The sequence below is a fragment of the Coregonus clupeaformis genome, chromosome 30 (assembly GCF_020615455.1).
Source record: "Coregonus clupeaformis isolate EN_2021a chromosome 30, ASM2061545v1, whole genome shotgun sequence".
NCBI lineage: Eukaryota > Metazoa > Chordata > Actinopteri > Salmoniformes > Salmonidae > Coregonus > Coregonus clupeaformis.
Window position 1 is genome coordinate 18,094,507 of NC_059221.1, and position 15,154 is coordinate 18,109,660.

The window sequence follows — 15,154 nt, forward strand, 5'->3', positions numbered from 1 at the left end:
TTAATACTTAGACTATTTATCAGAACTAAAATAATATGGAACAAGATATAAGTCTGGGTGAATAAAATCTCCAAGTCCAGTGTGCTTCAGCTGTTGCTTGTCCTTGTAGTCATGACAAGCCCATCTTCCTCCTGCAACTACCCCATACAGACATTTTAGGCTGCCATAAAGGAAGTCAAGTTGTTCTCATGGTTGTGAGGGCAACCAGGGCTCTCTTCCGATAATGACCATCTGCTTCTGGGCCTCTACTCCAGGCCGGCGTTGGGTCCCTTTGGCTCGGGACCTTCTTCCGTCACTAGGGTCACGGCATCCTCAGCTTCCTCATCTCTCGGTCGTCGGTTTCCATGCGGTACACTGGTGCAATGGTTTAGATGATACCAGATCGAGCTCCCCTCCACCCTTACGGTAGTTGGTGTAGCCTGGATGACGGTGTATGGTCCCTCACGTCTCTGTTTGTTCCACTTCCTTCTGAAGACCCTGACGTAGACCTTCTCCCCCGGGACCACTGGTCGTAGTGGATTCGCCTCTGGTTTTAGAACTCTGCTTCTCTCCTGTTGGTATATAACTTCATGTATGACAGTTAGTTGCCTGATATACCCTTCTAATTCCCTTTCCGTTTGCTCTAGAGGCGGACCCTCATATGGTCCCCTGAGCACTGGCATGGGTCGACCTGTAAGCATTTCATGCGGTGTTAGATGTGATCTGTTAGCTTGCATGCGATAACTCATTAGTGCCAGAGATAAGGCCCAAAAAAACAAAACAACACTGTCTGTTAAATCAAAATAACAAATCAAATTAGAATGATAACCCTTGATAACACCTTAACTTAATTGTATCCCATAAGGTAATTCAAGGAATAGTAAAATTGACTAGCAACAGGTTTCCCTCATTCAGGGCTAGTTCGCTCTCTCTGTCCTTGTCATGGTCCGAATCACACATAGGCCTATTGCTAAATTATAAACTTCTTCCTAATCATTAGTGTTTACATTCTACATATAAATCTTACACAATGTCTCTAGCTTTCTAGTGAGGGTGATCAGGCCTCACCAGAATGTCAGAACAGAGGTCAGAGGTCATTCAACCCCATTTAAGTGAGTGTCTCTTTCCCTTTTCCCTCACATTTCAAACATTTTGTGTACCAGGTTTACATTGGGGTTTTTCAGTACATTTCTTATGAGGAGACTTTACATGTGTGTAATCAAAACTATGGCAATAGAAACTTCAGAAAATATAATTTATGTGCCCTTTAAGGTGTATTATTTCTAACCTGTGAAAAATCCACTAAACCAAAAATAAAAACCCTACACAACTACCAAATATTCATAATAGGTGGGTTGTGTGTGCTGGTGTGTGTGGTGAAACGTAGGGCAAAAAAAACCAAATGGCTAGGCCTTATTTAATTTGGTAGCTCCCTCTTCCGGCCTAATTATAAGATTGCTGAGTTTTACTAACTGCTCTCCTCAGCTCACAGACTCGGGAAACATTCCAAAGAGAGATAATTAAACTCCCATTGTCCTGGAAAAGAAAGTGTACATTTCGTTAACATTCACTATAGTACATCTTAATCAGCCCCCCAAACGTTTTAACTACAACCAAAACATGAAGATAATTCCACTGTACTCCATCAAATTAGTAATTGTTTGTTTCAATCTAATTCCTCATTTATATAAATTGCTGTCCTTTGTAAGTAAACGCAAACAAGTGTCTACTTTCTTATGCTAAAGGTACAGTGGCTTGCGAAAGTATTCACCCCCCCTTGGCATTTTTCCTATTTTGTTGCCTTACAACCTGGAATTAAAATATATTTTTGGGGGGTTTGTGTCCCTGTGTGATTTACACAACATGCCTACCACTTTGAAGATGCAAAATATGTTTTATTGTGGAACAAACAAGAAATAAGACAAAAAAGCAGAAAACTTGAGCATGCATAACTATTCACCCCCCCAAAGTCAATACTTTGTAGAGCCACATTTTGCAGCATTTACAGCTGCAAGTCTCTTGGGGTATGTCTCTATAAGTTTGGTACATCTAGCCACTGGGATTTCTGCCCATTCTTCAGGGCAAAACTGCTCCAGCTCCTTCAAGTTGGATAGGTTCTGCTGGTGTTCAGCAATCTTTAAGTCATACCACAGATTCTCAATTGGATTGAGGTCTGGGCTTTGACTAGGCCATTCCAAGATATTTAAATGTTTCCCCTTAAACCACTCGAGTGTTTCTTTAGCAGTATGCTTAGGGTCATTGTCCTGCTGGAAGGTGAACCTCCGTCCCAGTCTCAAATCTCTGGAAGACTGAAACAGGTTTCCCTCAAGAATTTCCCTGTATTTAGCGCCATCCATCATTCCTTCAATTCTGACCAGTTCCCCAGTCCCTGCTGATGAAAAACATCCCCACAGCCTGATGCTGCCACCACCATGCTTCACTGTGGGGATGGTGTTCTCGGGGTGATGAGATGTGTTGGGTTTGCACCAGACATAGCGTTTTCCTTGATGGCCAAAAAGCTCAATTTTAGTCTCATCTGACCAGAGTACCTTCTTTCATATGTTTGAGGAGTCTCCCACATGCCTTTTGGCGAACACCAAACGTGTTTGCTTATTTTTTTCTTTAAGCAATGGCTTTTTTCTGGCCACTCTTCCATAAAGCCCAGCTCTGTAGAGTGTACAGCTTAAAGTGGCCCTATGGACAGATATGCCAATCTCCACTGTGGAGCTTTGCAGCTCCTTCAGGGTTATCTTTGGTCTCTTTGTTGCCTCTCTGATTAATGCCCTCCTTCGCGGGCAGCTCTCTCTTGGCAGGTTTGTTGTGGTGCCATATTCTTTAAATTTTTTAACAATGGATTTAATGGTGCTCCGTGGGATGTTCAAAGTTTCAGATATTTTTTTATAACCCAACCCTGATCTGTACTTCTCCACAACTTTGTCCCTGACCTGTTTGGAGAGCTCCTTGGTCTTCATGGTGCCGCTTGCTTGGTGGTGCCCCTTGCTTAGTGGTGTTGCAGACTCTGGGGCCTTTCAGAACAGGTGTATATATACTGAGATCATGTGACAGATCATGTGACACTTAGATTGCACACAGGTGGACTTTATTTAACTAATTATGTGACTTCTGAAGGTAATTGGTTGCACCAGATCTTATTTAGGGGCTTCATAGCAAAGAGGGTGAATACATATGCACGTACCACTTTTCCGTTATAAGTTTTTTTTGAATTTTTTGAAACAAGTTATTTTTTTCATTTCACCAATTTGGACTATTTTGTGTATGTCCATTACATGAAATCCAAATAAAAATCAATTTAAATTACAGGTTGTAATGCAACAAAATAGGAAAAACGCCAAGGGGGATGAATACTTTTGCAAGGCACTGTACACTAGAAAATGCTCCACATAAGTCTATTACTGAGAACCATTTTGCATCTGGTGGAACGTTTGTTAACAGTGTGTGTGGATTGGGTACCTCTGGTTGGTAGTCTTGAACTACTTCATTCACTGCTCTCAGGTCTTGAACCAGTCTCCACTTCTGTTTGTCTGCCTTTAGTACTGGTAGCAGTGGCGTGTTACAGTCACTCTGGGTTTTAACCAGTACTCCTGATTTTATCAGTCCCTTTATTGTAGCTTGAATTCCTGCCTCTGCTTCAGGTTTCATTGTGTATTGCTGTTTCCGTGGGGGTCTTGTGTCTGCCTTTGCTTTAATGCAAATTGGATTAGCTGATTTTACCCAACCCACATCTGTATCACGTTTTGCCCATAAATCATCTGTGATCATACTTTCCATTTGTTTCCTTAGCTTTTCTTGTTTTGTTTCTTCTTTAACTACTGGCATCTGTCTTTCCTCAGTTATTTCCACTTCCTGTGGTTCCCCCATCAGTTCTGCAAAGCATAGGACTTTAATTAGGTTTTTCAACAAACTGGAACATTTATGGATTCTCTGTTTCTACCCACTGTGTATTTTTAGCCTTTTTCATCATTGGTCCTAGATATTTTGCCTGATATCCCTCAGCCACTAAAAGTGTTATGTGAGGTTCTGTTCCTGGTATATTAAACCAGGTCTGTATGATATCAGATCGTGGAGCATCTTTTGCTTCCATTGCTGCCCCTTCTTTCCCTATTATAAAATATTGTGATCTAACGGAAGCCGGTTTACCCCATGCCTTCCTCAACCATAGTTGTTCTAACAAATTATTTTGATATTGGTCATATTGCAGTGTACAATGATAGCCTAATGTTGGTACTCTCATTTCTGTAACTTGAGCCCTGATACATTTTCACCACTTCTTTATTACCTCTTGTATTGGTGATTCTTTTGCTGTTTTGTCTGTAGCCATCATCATCTGTGGACGTACACCTTCCTGATCTATTATTAGTCCCTCTGATGTGCATTTAATTTGGATGCCCATTCTACACAGTGCGTCTCTTCCTAATAGATTAACTGGAGTTTATTCTGATACTAATATAGATATGCAGGTAGCTTTTTCCTCCTGCTTCTAGCTTTACTGGAACTGTCATAGGTATTAGCTGCGTTTGTCCCGAAAATCCTACGGTCTTTGCATATTTGCCTGACATGGGGAGGTGAGAGGCATAATTTGGATTTACACATGAGTAAGTTGCTCCAGTATCTATCATCATGGGTGTGCCTCTATTATTCACCTGAACCTGCAACATAGGTTTTTCATCAGCCTGCATAGTTACTGCCACTAGCTGACCCTCCCCTCTAGGATTCTCTGGGCATCCATAGTATCCCTGATTTGGTCCTCCCCATGGGTTCACTGGGCCCTATGGAGCCTGCGTCTGAGACTGCCGCCATACATCTGAGCTGGTGTTATTTATTTGCCAATTACCCTTCTGTGGTTGCTTAGGCAGCCATGGGTTGGTAGGACAATTAGTTCCTTCTTAGATGTCCTGATTGATGACACCCCCAGCAGACACCTAGCGGTCCTCCTGGTCCACCATTTTGGTATGTCTGCTGTTGTGATCGTTACCCTTGATTCTGGGGTCTGTTTCTATTTCCTTTGTTTTGCCACTGTCCAGGGGATTGTTGTGTGTACACATTCACTACTGGTAAGGCAGGAGCTCTTTGGCCTTGTGGTTGAGGCTGTAGTTGTGGAACTCCTTGGAGAACAGGTGCCATGGCGCCCTCTTCTGGCAGTGCTGGAGTAATCACTGGGGATTGTGTTTTCTTTTTGTCCTTTCTTTTCAGCTCTTCCAGCTGCATCTGTCCCAGGTTTCTCAGAATCTCTCTACCCTGCTTCGCCAGTTTCTGTTCATCCCTCCTATATTTCTCCATTGCGTGGATAATATGGTTGCAGAATTCTTTGTGTGATTTTGACGTTAGTCCCACCACATCTTCCAATCTTCTTCTGACAGGCGTTGGCATTGCCTCCATCAGTGATGTCCTGAATAGTGTTGTCATCAGTGGATCCTCTTCTGGGTCTTTTTCTGTTTCTTGTCGCCACCTCTTGAGGTGATCCTCTAGGTAGCTTGCAGGGTTTTCTTTATCCCCCAATGGTTCCCCTCTCAGTGCTTTAGGGTCTATTTTGGCTTGATACTCCATTCTCAGAGTGTGCCATAGTCCTGGCCTATAATTGTCAAAGGCCACTCCATCCAGTAATGTCCTCCGCACCGCCTGTATGAGGCCACCCGCCTGCAACAGGTCCTCCATTTTGGCCACTCCCACCACCCTGGCCAGCAATGCCTTCAAATCTCCCACCACCAGTAGCTTCCCCATTTTTTGTTCTTCAAAATGTTCTAATCCATTTTCCTGCTCCTTCATGTATGTTTGGCAGTCTAGCCACCAGGCCTTCCAAGTTCCGTGATCCCCAAGGCATATAGTGAACCTGTGTCCCCTTTACCAAAATGGGATACTGGGCTCCATATTTGTCTGGCTTTTTTATTGTTCTTCTGTTTCTTAATTCTCTCTTGATTTTTCCAGGTGGGCTTGCAGTGCTTCACCTAGTTCTGTTACTATAGATTTGCCTCCTGTGGCTCCTTGCTGTGATAATTGTCCTTCTGTCTCACTCTGTTCTTGCTCAGAGTCAGCACACTGTTTTAGTTCCTCATTACTTGCATTATCCCAATCGCTCTGTCCATCACCATTTTGTTCATCTATCCCATAATATTCCAGTTTGTTTAACATACACCTCATAACAGTCTATGTCTGTGTGATCCTCTTTCTCCTATTTTATAGTTCTTTATTAGGGTATCCATGTCCTCACACAGTGTCACATCAAACATCCCTTCCTTTGGCCATTTTGTTGCTATTTTTCTGGTAATGTTATCATTGTAACCTATTGCATTAATTTAGTCAAAAATATACATTTGTTGTTTAATAAATCTAGAACCTACAACAAGTTGGTGCTATTCCATCAGCGTAATAGTCAAAACTACCTACAATCGACTGTTCCACTTAACGAAAACAGAATAGCGTTTTAGAATTCATTAACTATTTGCATACGTCACTGGTGTTACGTAAACTATAGAATTGAGTAATAACAATTAGAATTTGTCAAAGAATGTTTCCCGATTCAACTATTCAGACCTCTGCTTCAAATGTCCCTTACAGCCCAACGAGTACGACTCTCTTTCACCCGCAGACTAAAACATGGCATTAGTAAAGTCTAATCACAAACCACCAATAACTAATAGTATATTTGCATTCATATTATTAAAATACATTACTTTCATTCCAGTCTACCCCAACAATTCAAATTTGAAATTCTCACTTCCCTATTAACTTACTTTCCTTTGTTATCAATTAAGATCATGGCCACAGCTCTAAAGTAATTGCCAGTCCGCTATTACATTTAAGTAACTGTCCTTTCTGATTAGGCTACAGTTAACAAAACAAACACTTGCTATAGTTGACAAGCATATATTCAATTAATATCCATATTCAATTCACAGTAGTTTAAGCTTTCAAATCATTAGGCAATGGAAAAAATGACTACCTCGAAATCGTCCAACTATTCATGTTGAATAAGTGAGTCTTTCAATTTGAAACAAGCAAGCTGCTAAATCGTCCAGTCTTACATCTCAAAATAAACACTGACTGCTCTATCAATCTAAGCAACCCATGGCCATAGTCGAATTATAATCAGAAAACCTAGATTTTAGTCAGTAATGCAGAACCTATGCCTTATTGAAATGACAAGTAAATCCCCCTTTATTCCAATTACAATGGTTTGTAGTCTTAACATCTCGCACATAACACAATTACCAGAAAATAGCTTTACAGGTCAAAGATCTCACAGGCTTGAAGGGAATTAATTTAGCAGTCAATGAGTCAAATCTACATTCATTGATTTGGAAACAGATGTAACAAGTTTAATCAAATGGATTATGTTTTTCCATTGCAACATACAGTTTTTTTAAAATTATATCACCTTAGCTCCGAAATGATAGAGATAAGATTAAGCATTATAATAACTATCAAATGATCTATGTACTGTCTCCCACCCCTCACGTACATCTACGTTTTGGGTGTGCAAGTCAGTACCTATACATTATTCCACTTATTACTTTATCCAATCTCCAGTCATCGATTACACGCACATAACATTCATCATATTTTCATATATTCATATCAACCAAACCACTCGTATTTCTAATGATTCTTTATTGCCACAAATCAGTTTATCATAATCTACTCCCAGCGGAACAACAACTTTCACTACCTAGACCCTTCCCCTCAGTCATAAAATCCTCCCAGAATCTTATAGACTGGTCACTATTCACTAAACTAACATCCCACTCTCAATACCATCCCGCAATATTCTATGATAGGCAGTGTTGTACGGAACCCCAAGATATCATTATATCAGAAGCTTATTATCAAATTATCATACACACTTCTATATCTTATCGTTATAAGTGCAACTCATTTTCCACATTTTACCACTCTCACATCACATTCACACAATGTTGTTCTCAAACACGCTTAATCACTATTTGTATGACCTACAGGAATATTTTCTTCTATAAAAGGGCCCAAATTTGGAATGTTAACCCTATCACATTTATAATTTTACTGTGGTCAATTTTACCATAATCCTACATCACCTCTACATTTCCAAATATAATGTCCGAAACACACCCTACAAGATTGGCCGAAATACAATGTGTAAACGTCATACAACCACACCGGTACACATGACCTGTTCCTCCAACAGGATTTATTCTACCCCTCCTGGTAACGTGAATTTTCCACAATCAGTTGGTCAATGAATATCCACATACCATTAATTATTCTCATCCTAATGCGAGATTGGGCATGCCCTTTCTCCACCAGACGTAGAAGCTTCAAGCGACCTCAAATATAGTCCCTCTCTTTAACACTTCCTCAACACAGAAAAGGCTATTATTTGCAGGGTTTCTTGTTTTTTTTCTGATCACCCGCACAGATGAGCAGCCACTCGTGCTTAAATGAATCATACAGAATGACCAGCAGGATGAACAAATGAATCGGACGAATTGAACAAATACATCAAATGAACAATCGAGTGAATTCGACAGAATGAATGCACGAATTGAGTCAGACCAGTGGACCAAGATGAAAGAGCTGCTTTCGCAAACCCAAGCAAGCCCAACAAACCAGTCTTGTACAAAACGAGTCAGACAAAACAATCGAACTAAACAAATTGATCAAGCTGACCAAATGAGCAACCTGAATGAGACAGATGAAACATACAACTTAATCACAATTGAACAATTTTAGAGTAAGGCTGTAATGCAACAAAATGTGGAAAAAGTCGAGGGGTCTGAATACTTTCCGAATGCACTGTACACATTAATATTAGAAAGTGATCTACCGCTTGCATATCAATATCAGATTGGGAAGAATTTACGTTTGTGATATCCCCCTATCTGCAAGCATGACCAATGGCATACACATTTTTTACATGTAAATTCAACCAACCAATAGGAATACAGTGGCTTGCGAAAGTATTCACTCTCCTTGGCATTTTTCCTATTTTGTTGCTATACAACCTGGAATTAAAATTGATTTTTGGGGGGTTTGTATCCCTGTGTGATTTACACAACATGCCTACCACTTTGAAGATGCAAAATATGTTTTATTGTGGAACAAACAAGAAATAAGACAAAAAAGCAGAAAACTTGAGCATGCATAACTATTCCCCATACCCCCCCCAAAGTCAATACTTTGTAGAGCCACCTTTTGCAGCAATTACAGCTGCATGTCTCTTGGGGTATGTCTCTATAAGCTTGGCCCATCTAGCCACTGGGATTGTTGCCCATTCTTCAAGGAAAAACTGCTCCAGCTCCTTCAAGTTGGATGGGTTCCGCTGGTGTACAGCAATCTTTAAGTCATACCACAGATTCTCAATTGGATTGAGGTCTGGACTTTGACTAGGCCATTCCAAGACATTTAAATGTTTCCCCTTAAACCACTCGAGTGTTGCTTTAGCAGTATGCTTAGGGTCATTGTCCTGCTGAAAGGTGAACCTCCGTCCCAGTCTCAAATCTCTGGAAGACTGAAACAGGTTTCCCTCAAGAATTTCCCTGTATTTAGCGCCATCCATCATTCCTTCAATTCTGACCAGTTTCCCAGTCCCTGTCAATGAATAACATCCCCACAGCATGATGCTGCCACGACCATGCTTCACTGTGGGAATGGTGTTCTCGGGGTGATGAGAGGTGTTTGGTTTGCACCAGACATAGCGTTTTCCTTGATGGCCAAAAAGCTCAATTTTAGTCTCATCTGACCAGAGTACCTTCTTTCATATGTTTGAGGAGTCTCCCACATGCCTTTTGGCGAACACCAAACGTGTTTGTCTATTTTTTTCTTTAAGCAATGGCTTTTTTCTGGCCACTCTTCCGTAAAGCCCAGCTTTGTGGAGTGTATGGCTTAAAGTGGTCCTATGGACAGATACTCCAATCTCCGCTGTGGAGCTTTGCAGCTCCTTCAGGGTTATCTTTGGTCTCTTTGTTGCCTCTCTGATTAATGCCCTCCTTGCCTGGTCTGTGAGTTTTGGTGGGCGGCCCTCTCTTGGCAGGTTTGTTGTGGTGCCATATTCTTTAATGGTGCTCCGTGGGATGTTCAATGTTTTGGATATTTTTTTATAACCCAACCCTGATCTATACTTCTCCACAACTTTGTCCCTGACCTGTTTGGAGAGCTGTTTGGTCTTCATGGTGCCGCTTGCTTGGTGGTGCCCCTTGCTTAATGGTGTTGCAGACTCTGGGGCCTTTCAGAACGGGTGTATATATACTGAGATCATGTGACAGATCATGTGACACTTAGATTGCACACAGGTGGACTTTATTTAACTAATTATGTGACTTCTGAAGGTAATTGGTTGCACCAGATCTTATTTAGGGGCTTCATAGCAAAGGGGGTGAATACATATGCACGCACCACTTTTCAGTTATTGCTTAAAAAATAAATAATTTAAACAAGTTTTTTTTTTCATTTCACTTCACCAATTTGTACTATTTTGTGAATGTCCATTACATGAAATCCAAATAAAAATCCATTTAAATTACAGGTTGTAATGCAACAAAATAACATAACCAACCCTGCTACATTCTCCCCTGCTGAATTCCACTTGCACACTGTAAACAGAATGAGGAATGCAATACCCTGCACGTCAAAACACCCACATACATTCAGTAAGAGACAAAAAAATGGATATTCAGTGCCCTCCGTAATTATTGGGACAGTGAAGCACTTTTTATTCTTTTGGCTCTAAACTCCAAAAGTTTATATTTTAAATCAATGAAGTTAAAATGCAGACTGTCAGCTTTAAATTTAGGGTATTTTCATTCGTATCGGTTGAACCGTTTAGAAATTAGTTGCACTTTTTGGTCGGCTCCATATTCATAGCACGCGATGACTTCATCAAGCTTGTGACGCTACACATTTGTTGGATGCATTTGCTCTTGTTTTGATTGTGTTTCAGATTATTTTGTGTCTAATAGAAATGAATGGTAAATAATGTATTGTGGCATTTTGGAGTAAATAAGAATATAATATGTTTCTGAACATTTCTACATGAATGTGGATGCTACCATGATTACGGATAATCCTGAATTAAATCGTGAATAATGATGAGTGAGAAAGTAACAGACACACAAATATCATACCCCCAAGACATGCTAACCTCTCACCATTACAGTAACAGTGGAGGTTATCATTCTTTGGGGAGGGGTATGATATTTCTCCTATAGTACACAATCAGCTCCTTGGTCTTACTGACGTTGAAGGAGAGGTTGTTGTCCTGGCACCACACTGCTAAGTCTCTGACCTCTGTAATGATAATAAGAAAAATACATGGGACTTACAGTATATAGCGCTTTTCAAGGACCCAAAGTCGCTTTACAATTGTAGAAATGAAAAGAAAAACAAATAAACAGAATTGAAAACAAATCAGACTAAACAAAAACATGAATAAAGAGAGGGGTGGGCTCAAAGGGAAAAAGTGTGATGTATCAGTGTATGGGGAGGGTAGGGTTGGTATTTGGATATGAACCCAGTTTAGGGTACGGGTAGGATAAAGGTTTGGGTTAGGTGCTGCTCTGTATGGTGAAGAGAGGAGTGGTGAGGGGGGGCCACATGGGGCCGGCCCGTCGGAAAGTCCTTGATCCAGTTGCAGAGGGAGGTGTTCAGTCCCAGGATCCTTAGCTTGGTGATGAGCTTGGAAGGGACTATGGTGTTGAATACTGAGCTGTAGTTAATGAACATCATTCTTACATAGTTATTTCCCCTCTTGTCCAGGTGGGAGAGGGCAGTGTGGAGTGCAGTTGATTGCATCTGTGGATTTGTTGGGGCGGTATGCGAATTGGAGAGGGTCCAGGGTGTCTGGGATGATAGTGTTGATGTGTGTCATGACCAGCCTTTCAAAGCACTTCATAATTATAGATGTGAGTGTCTACAGGGCGAGTCATTTAGCCAGCTTACCTTGGACCTTTTGGGAAAAGGGACAATGGTGGTCAGCTTGAAACATGTTGAGATTAAGGACTGGGACAACAAGAGATTGAAAATGTACGTGAAGACACTTGCCAGCTGGTCTGCTTATGCTTCGAAAACGCGCCCTGGTATTCTGTATGGCCGGCGACCTTGTGATTGTTAACCTGTTTAAACATTTTGTCACATCAGCCACAGAGAGCGAGATCACACAGTCATCTGGAAAAACGGGGTCTTTCACACAAGTCACAGTGTTGTATTCCTCGAAGCCAGCAGAAAAGGGCATTTAGATCATTTGGGAGTTCTGCGTCCCTGAGCAACTCTTGGCGGGGTTAACCTTTGTAATCCGTTATCATCTGCAAGCCCTGCCACATACGACGAGCGTCATAGCCAGTGTACTCGCAAACTTATTGACACATCACCCATCACTCTGGACCCAGGAACCTGTCTTCACCTAGCAACCAAACAGACCAGGGCCTTGTTTCCCGATAGCGATGGAACTTAGGCTTACGAGTGTTAACGATGCATCTATCCTACAACAGCCGAAGATGTAACATAAGTTTCCCAAAACATCACGCAGAGAGAATGTTCGCTAAGTGCGTCGATGAGGCATGTGTCGATACTGATAGGATCAAAAGAAAGGCAATGCTGCTCTTGGATCAGCTTTCTCCATTCAGATCTTACCTTAACATTAGAATTATTCCACAATACTGATTACGGCTAAGCTCCTAGGAAGATCTATCACCTATGGCTGCAAATATTGAGGCAACTCTTTTTGAAGCATTAATCTAATGCTTACCCTATAATAATGCACTAAATCAAGATTTGTCACATCATTGCACACGTTAGGCTACACATCACGTAAGCTATACAAATAAATAAAAAGAGTCGCACCAACGTTTCGGCATCACTCTGCCTTCTTCAGGGTAATGTCATGAATGCTTGAACCAGGTTATATAAACAACCAGTGCAATTGGTGCAACCAATGACAATAGTGAGGGGTGTGTCATAATTATTAGGTTGATTATAATTAATTGAGTGAAACTGTTAAAAGACAATAGTTTAGAGCATGTTGAATATACTAGGCTATTGTTATCATATGGCAACATATTTAGATATTGTACATAATATTAGCATCAACATACATTATTGTTTAATTTAATTTCACATATATATTTAATTGTTTCCAATTTCATTGAATTTTTGTTACATGTAATCTTTTGGTTCAACCATAATGCATAATAAACATAATCAACAGGGGGAACATATTGGGTGTATGCTGATAAGCTGTAGAAAGAATACATTCATTTATAAGACTTGTTAATAAAAAAGAGAATTGTTCATAAGAAGGGCCTGAGATCAAAGTCAATATTCAGGCCACTAGGGGTCAATGTTTTTAAATAGGATATCCAGTAGGCCTCCCTCTGTAGTAGTAGGATCTCGATGTTACCTCCTCTCCTTGGTTTAGCAACATGCTCAATACTTGTGTATTTGAGGGAGGAGATGGGATGGTTAGTTTCAACAAAGTGGGCTGCTACTGGATAGTCAGTGTTCTTACACCTGATTGAGCTGCGGTGTTCAGCTATGCATTGTTTTAATTGTCTTGTCATTTATCCTATGTAGGCTTTCCCACATGGACAGGTGATGAGATAGATTACTCCCTTTGTCTTGCATGAAGCATCATTTTATACGTCGCTGGTTTGTATCTATTGCAAAGACATTGGTAACTTTGTATTTGTAGTCAACTTTGTTCTGAAGTTATTGGTGGTCAGAGAGAGGTGGATAAATAATGTGATTCTATGTTTAGTGGAGCTCTTCTGTGAATAAAGTGACAAGGAAGGGCAAAAAAACTAAGCATCTGGCGATGCACTTAACTGTTCTATGAGTGGTCTGAGGCAGGTGTTAGATTACGAGCGTTTTCAAGTCAAATCAAATGTATTGGTCGCATACACACATTTTGCACACATATTGTATATGATGGTGTGTATAGACAGTATGGACAGCATATGAATAGAAAAGTTGTGTACAGCAGTAGTTATATAAGATGAGCCTTGACTAGAATACACTTACACTGTAAGTCGCTCTGGATAAGAGCATCTGCTAAATGACTAATTATTATTATTAATTATTATAAGTGCGTAAAACAGTATGTAAACATTATTAAAGTGACCAGTGTTCAATGACTATGTACATAGGACAGCATTCTATAAGGTGCAGGGTTGAGTACCAGGTGGTAACCGGCTAGTAACAGTGACTAAGTTCAGGATAGGGAACTGGTCGGAGGCCAGCTAGTGGTGAGTATTTAACTGATGGCCTGGAGATAGAAGCTGTTTTTCAGTCTCTCGGTCCCAGCTTTTAGCAGTTTTTAAGCTAATTTCCTACAATTCTACGCATTTTGACATGGCTAATGCTGTGTTATTCCCAAACATGTTATCAAAATCAATGGGGGCTGATTGTCTAGCTTTTATTGTGTTGATTGTACATTCTGAAAAATTATAGGCTATTATTGGAAAATGTATAAGTCCTTTATATTTTCAAAAAAAAGAATTATTTGGTTTTAGTGGTTTAAGTTTACACTAAAAGCATTTTTCTATCCCCAAAATGTATCTCCCCCCCCCACCCCACCGGTCTAGGGTGTTGGGTAAGGTGGAGGTGATATGATCCTTAACTAGCCTCTCAAAGCACTTCATGATGAGGTCAAGAAAAAAAAGTGCACCATTGAAATGAGTGATTACTGGGGTAAAGGCAGTGGTGAAGATGAATCAGCCGAAGGGGAATATTCCCGGGGTCTGTGCATTTGCATATTTCCATTGGGGAACGCCTACTCTGTGAAGTGCAGGTGTGCAATAAGTCAATTAGCCTTTGCACTCCTAAACAACTACATTTTTTGAAACTTTGGAAAAGGGTAACGTCTACAAAACATAGTCCACTCTATTCGTAACAGATTGTAGTTTTGGGAACAGAAAACTGTATTGAGATCAAATGTTTCATTGATGAGTAAATTAGCAGAATGTCGGCCAAAATCCATCTCGTTCCATCTTTTCCCACTGCCGGCCACTGGGTTGGAAACGCCAACCGGATGCTTCACATTTATACAGCCGGTGAAATATCTGTCTTATTGTTCTATCTGTGATTTAACTGCAGAAGAGTTACAGGGGGTATTGAATGGTAGTGTCCTGTCCTCCCAGGCCGGTGGCCTGGTGTAGGATCAGATAGGGCCACAATAGTGGAATGGAATGGT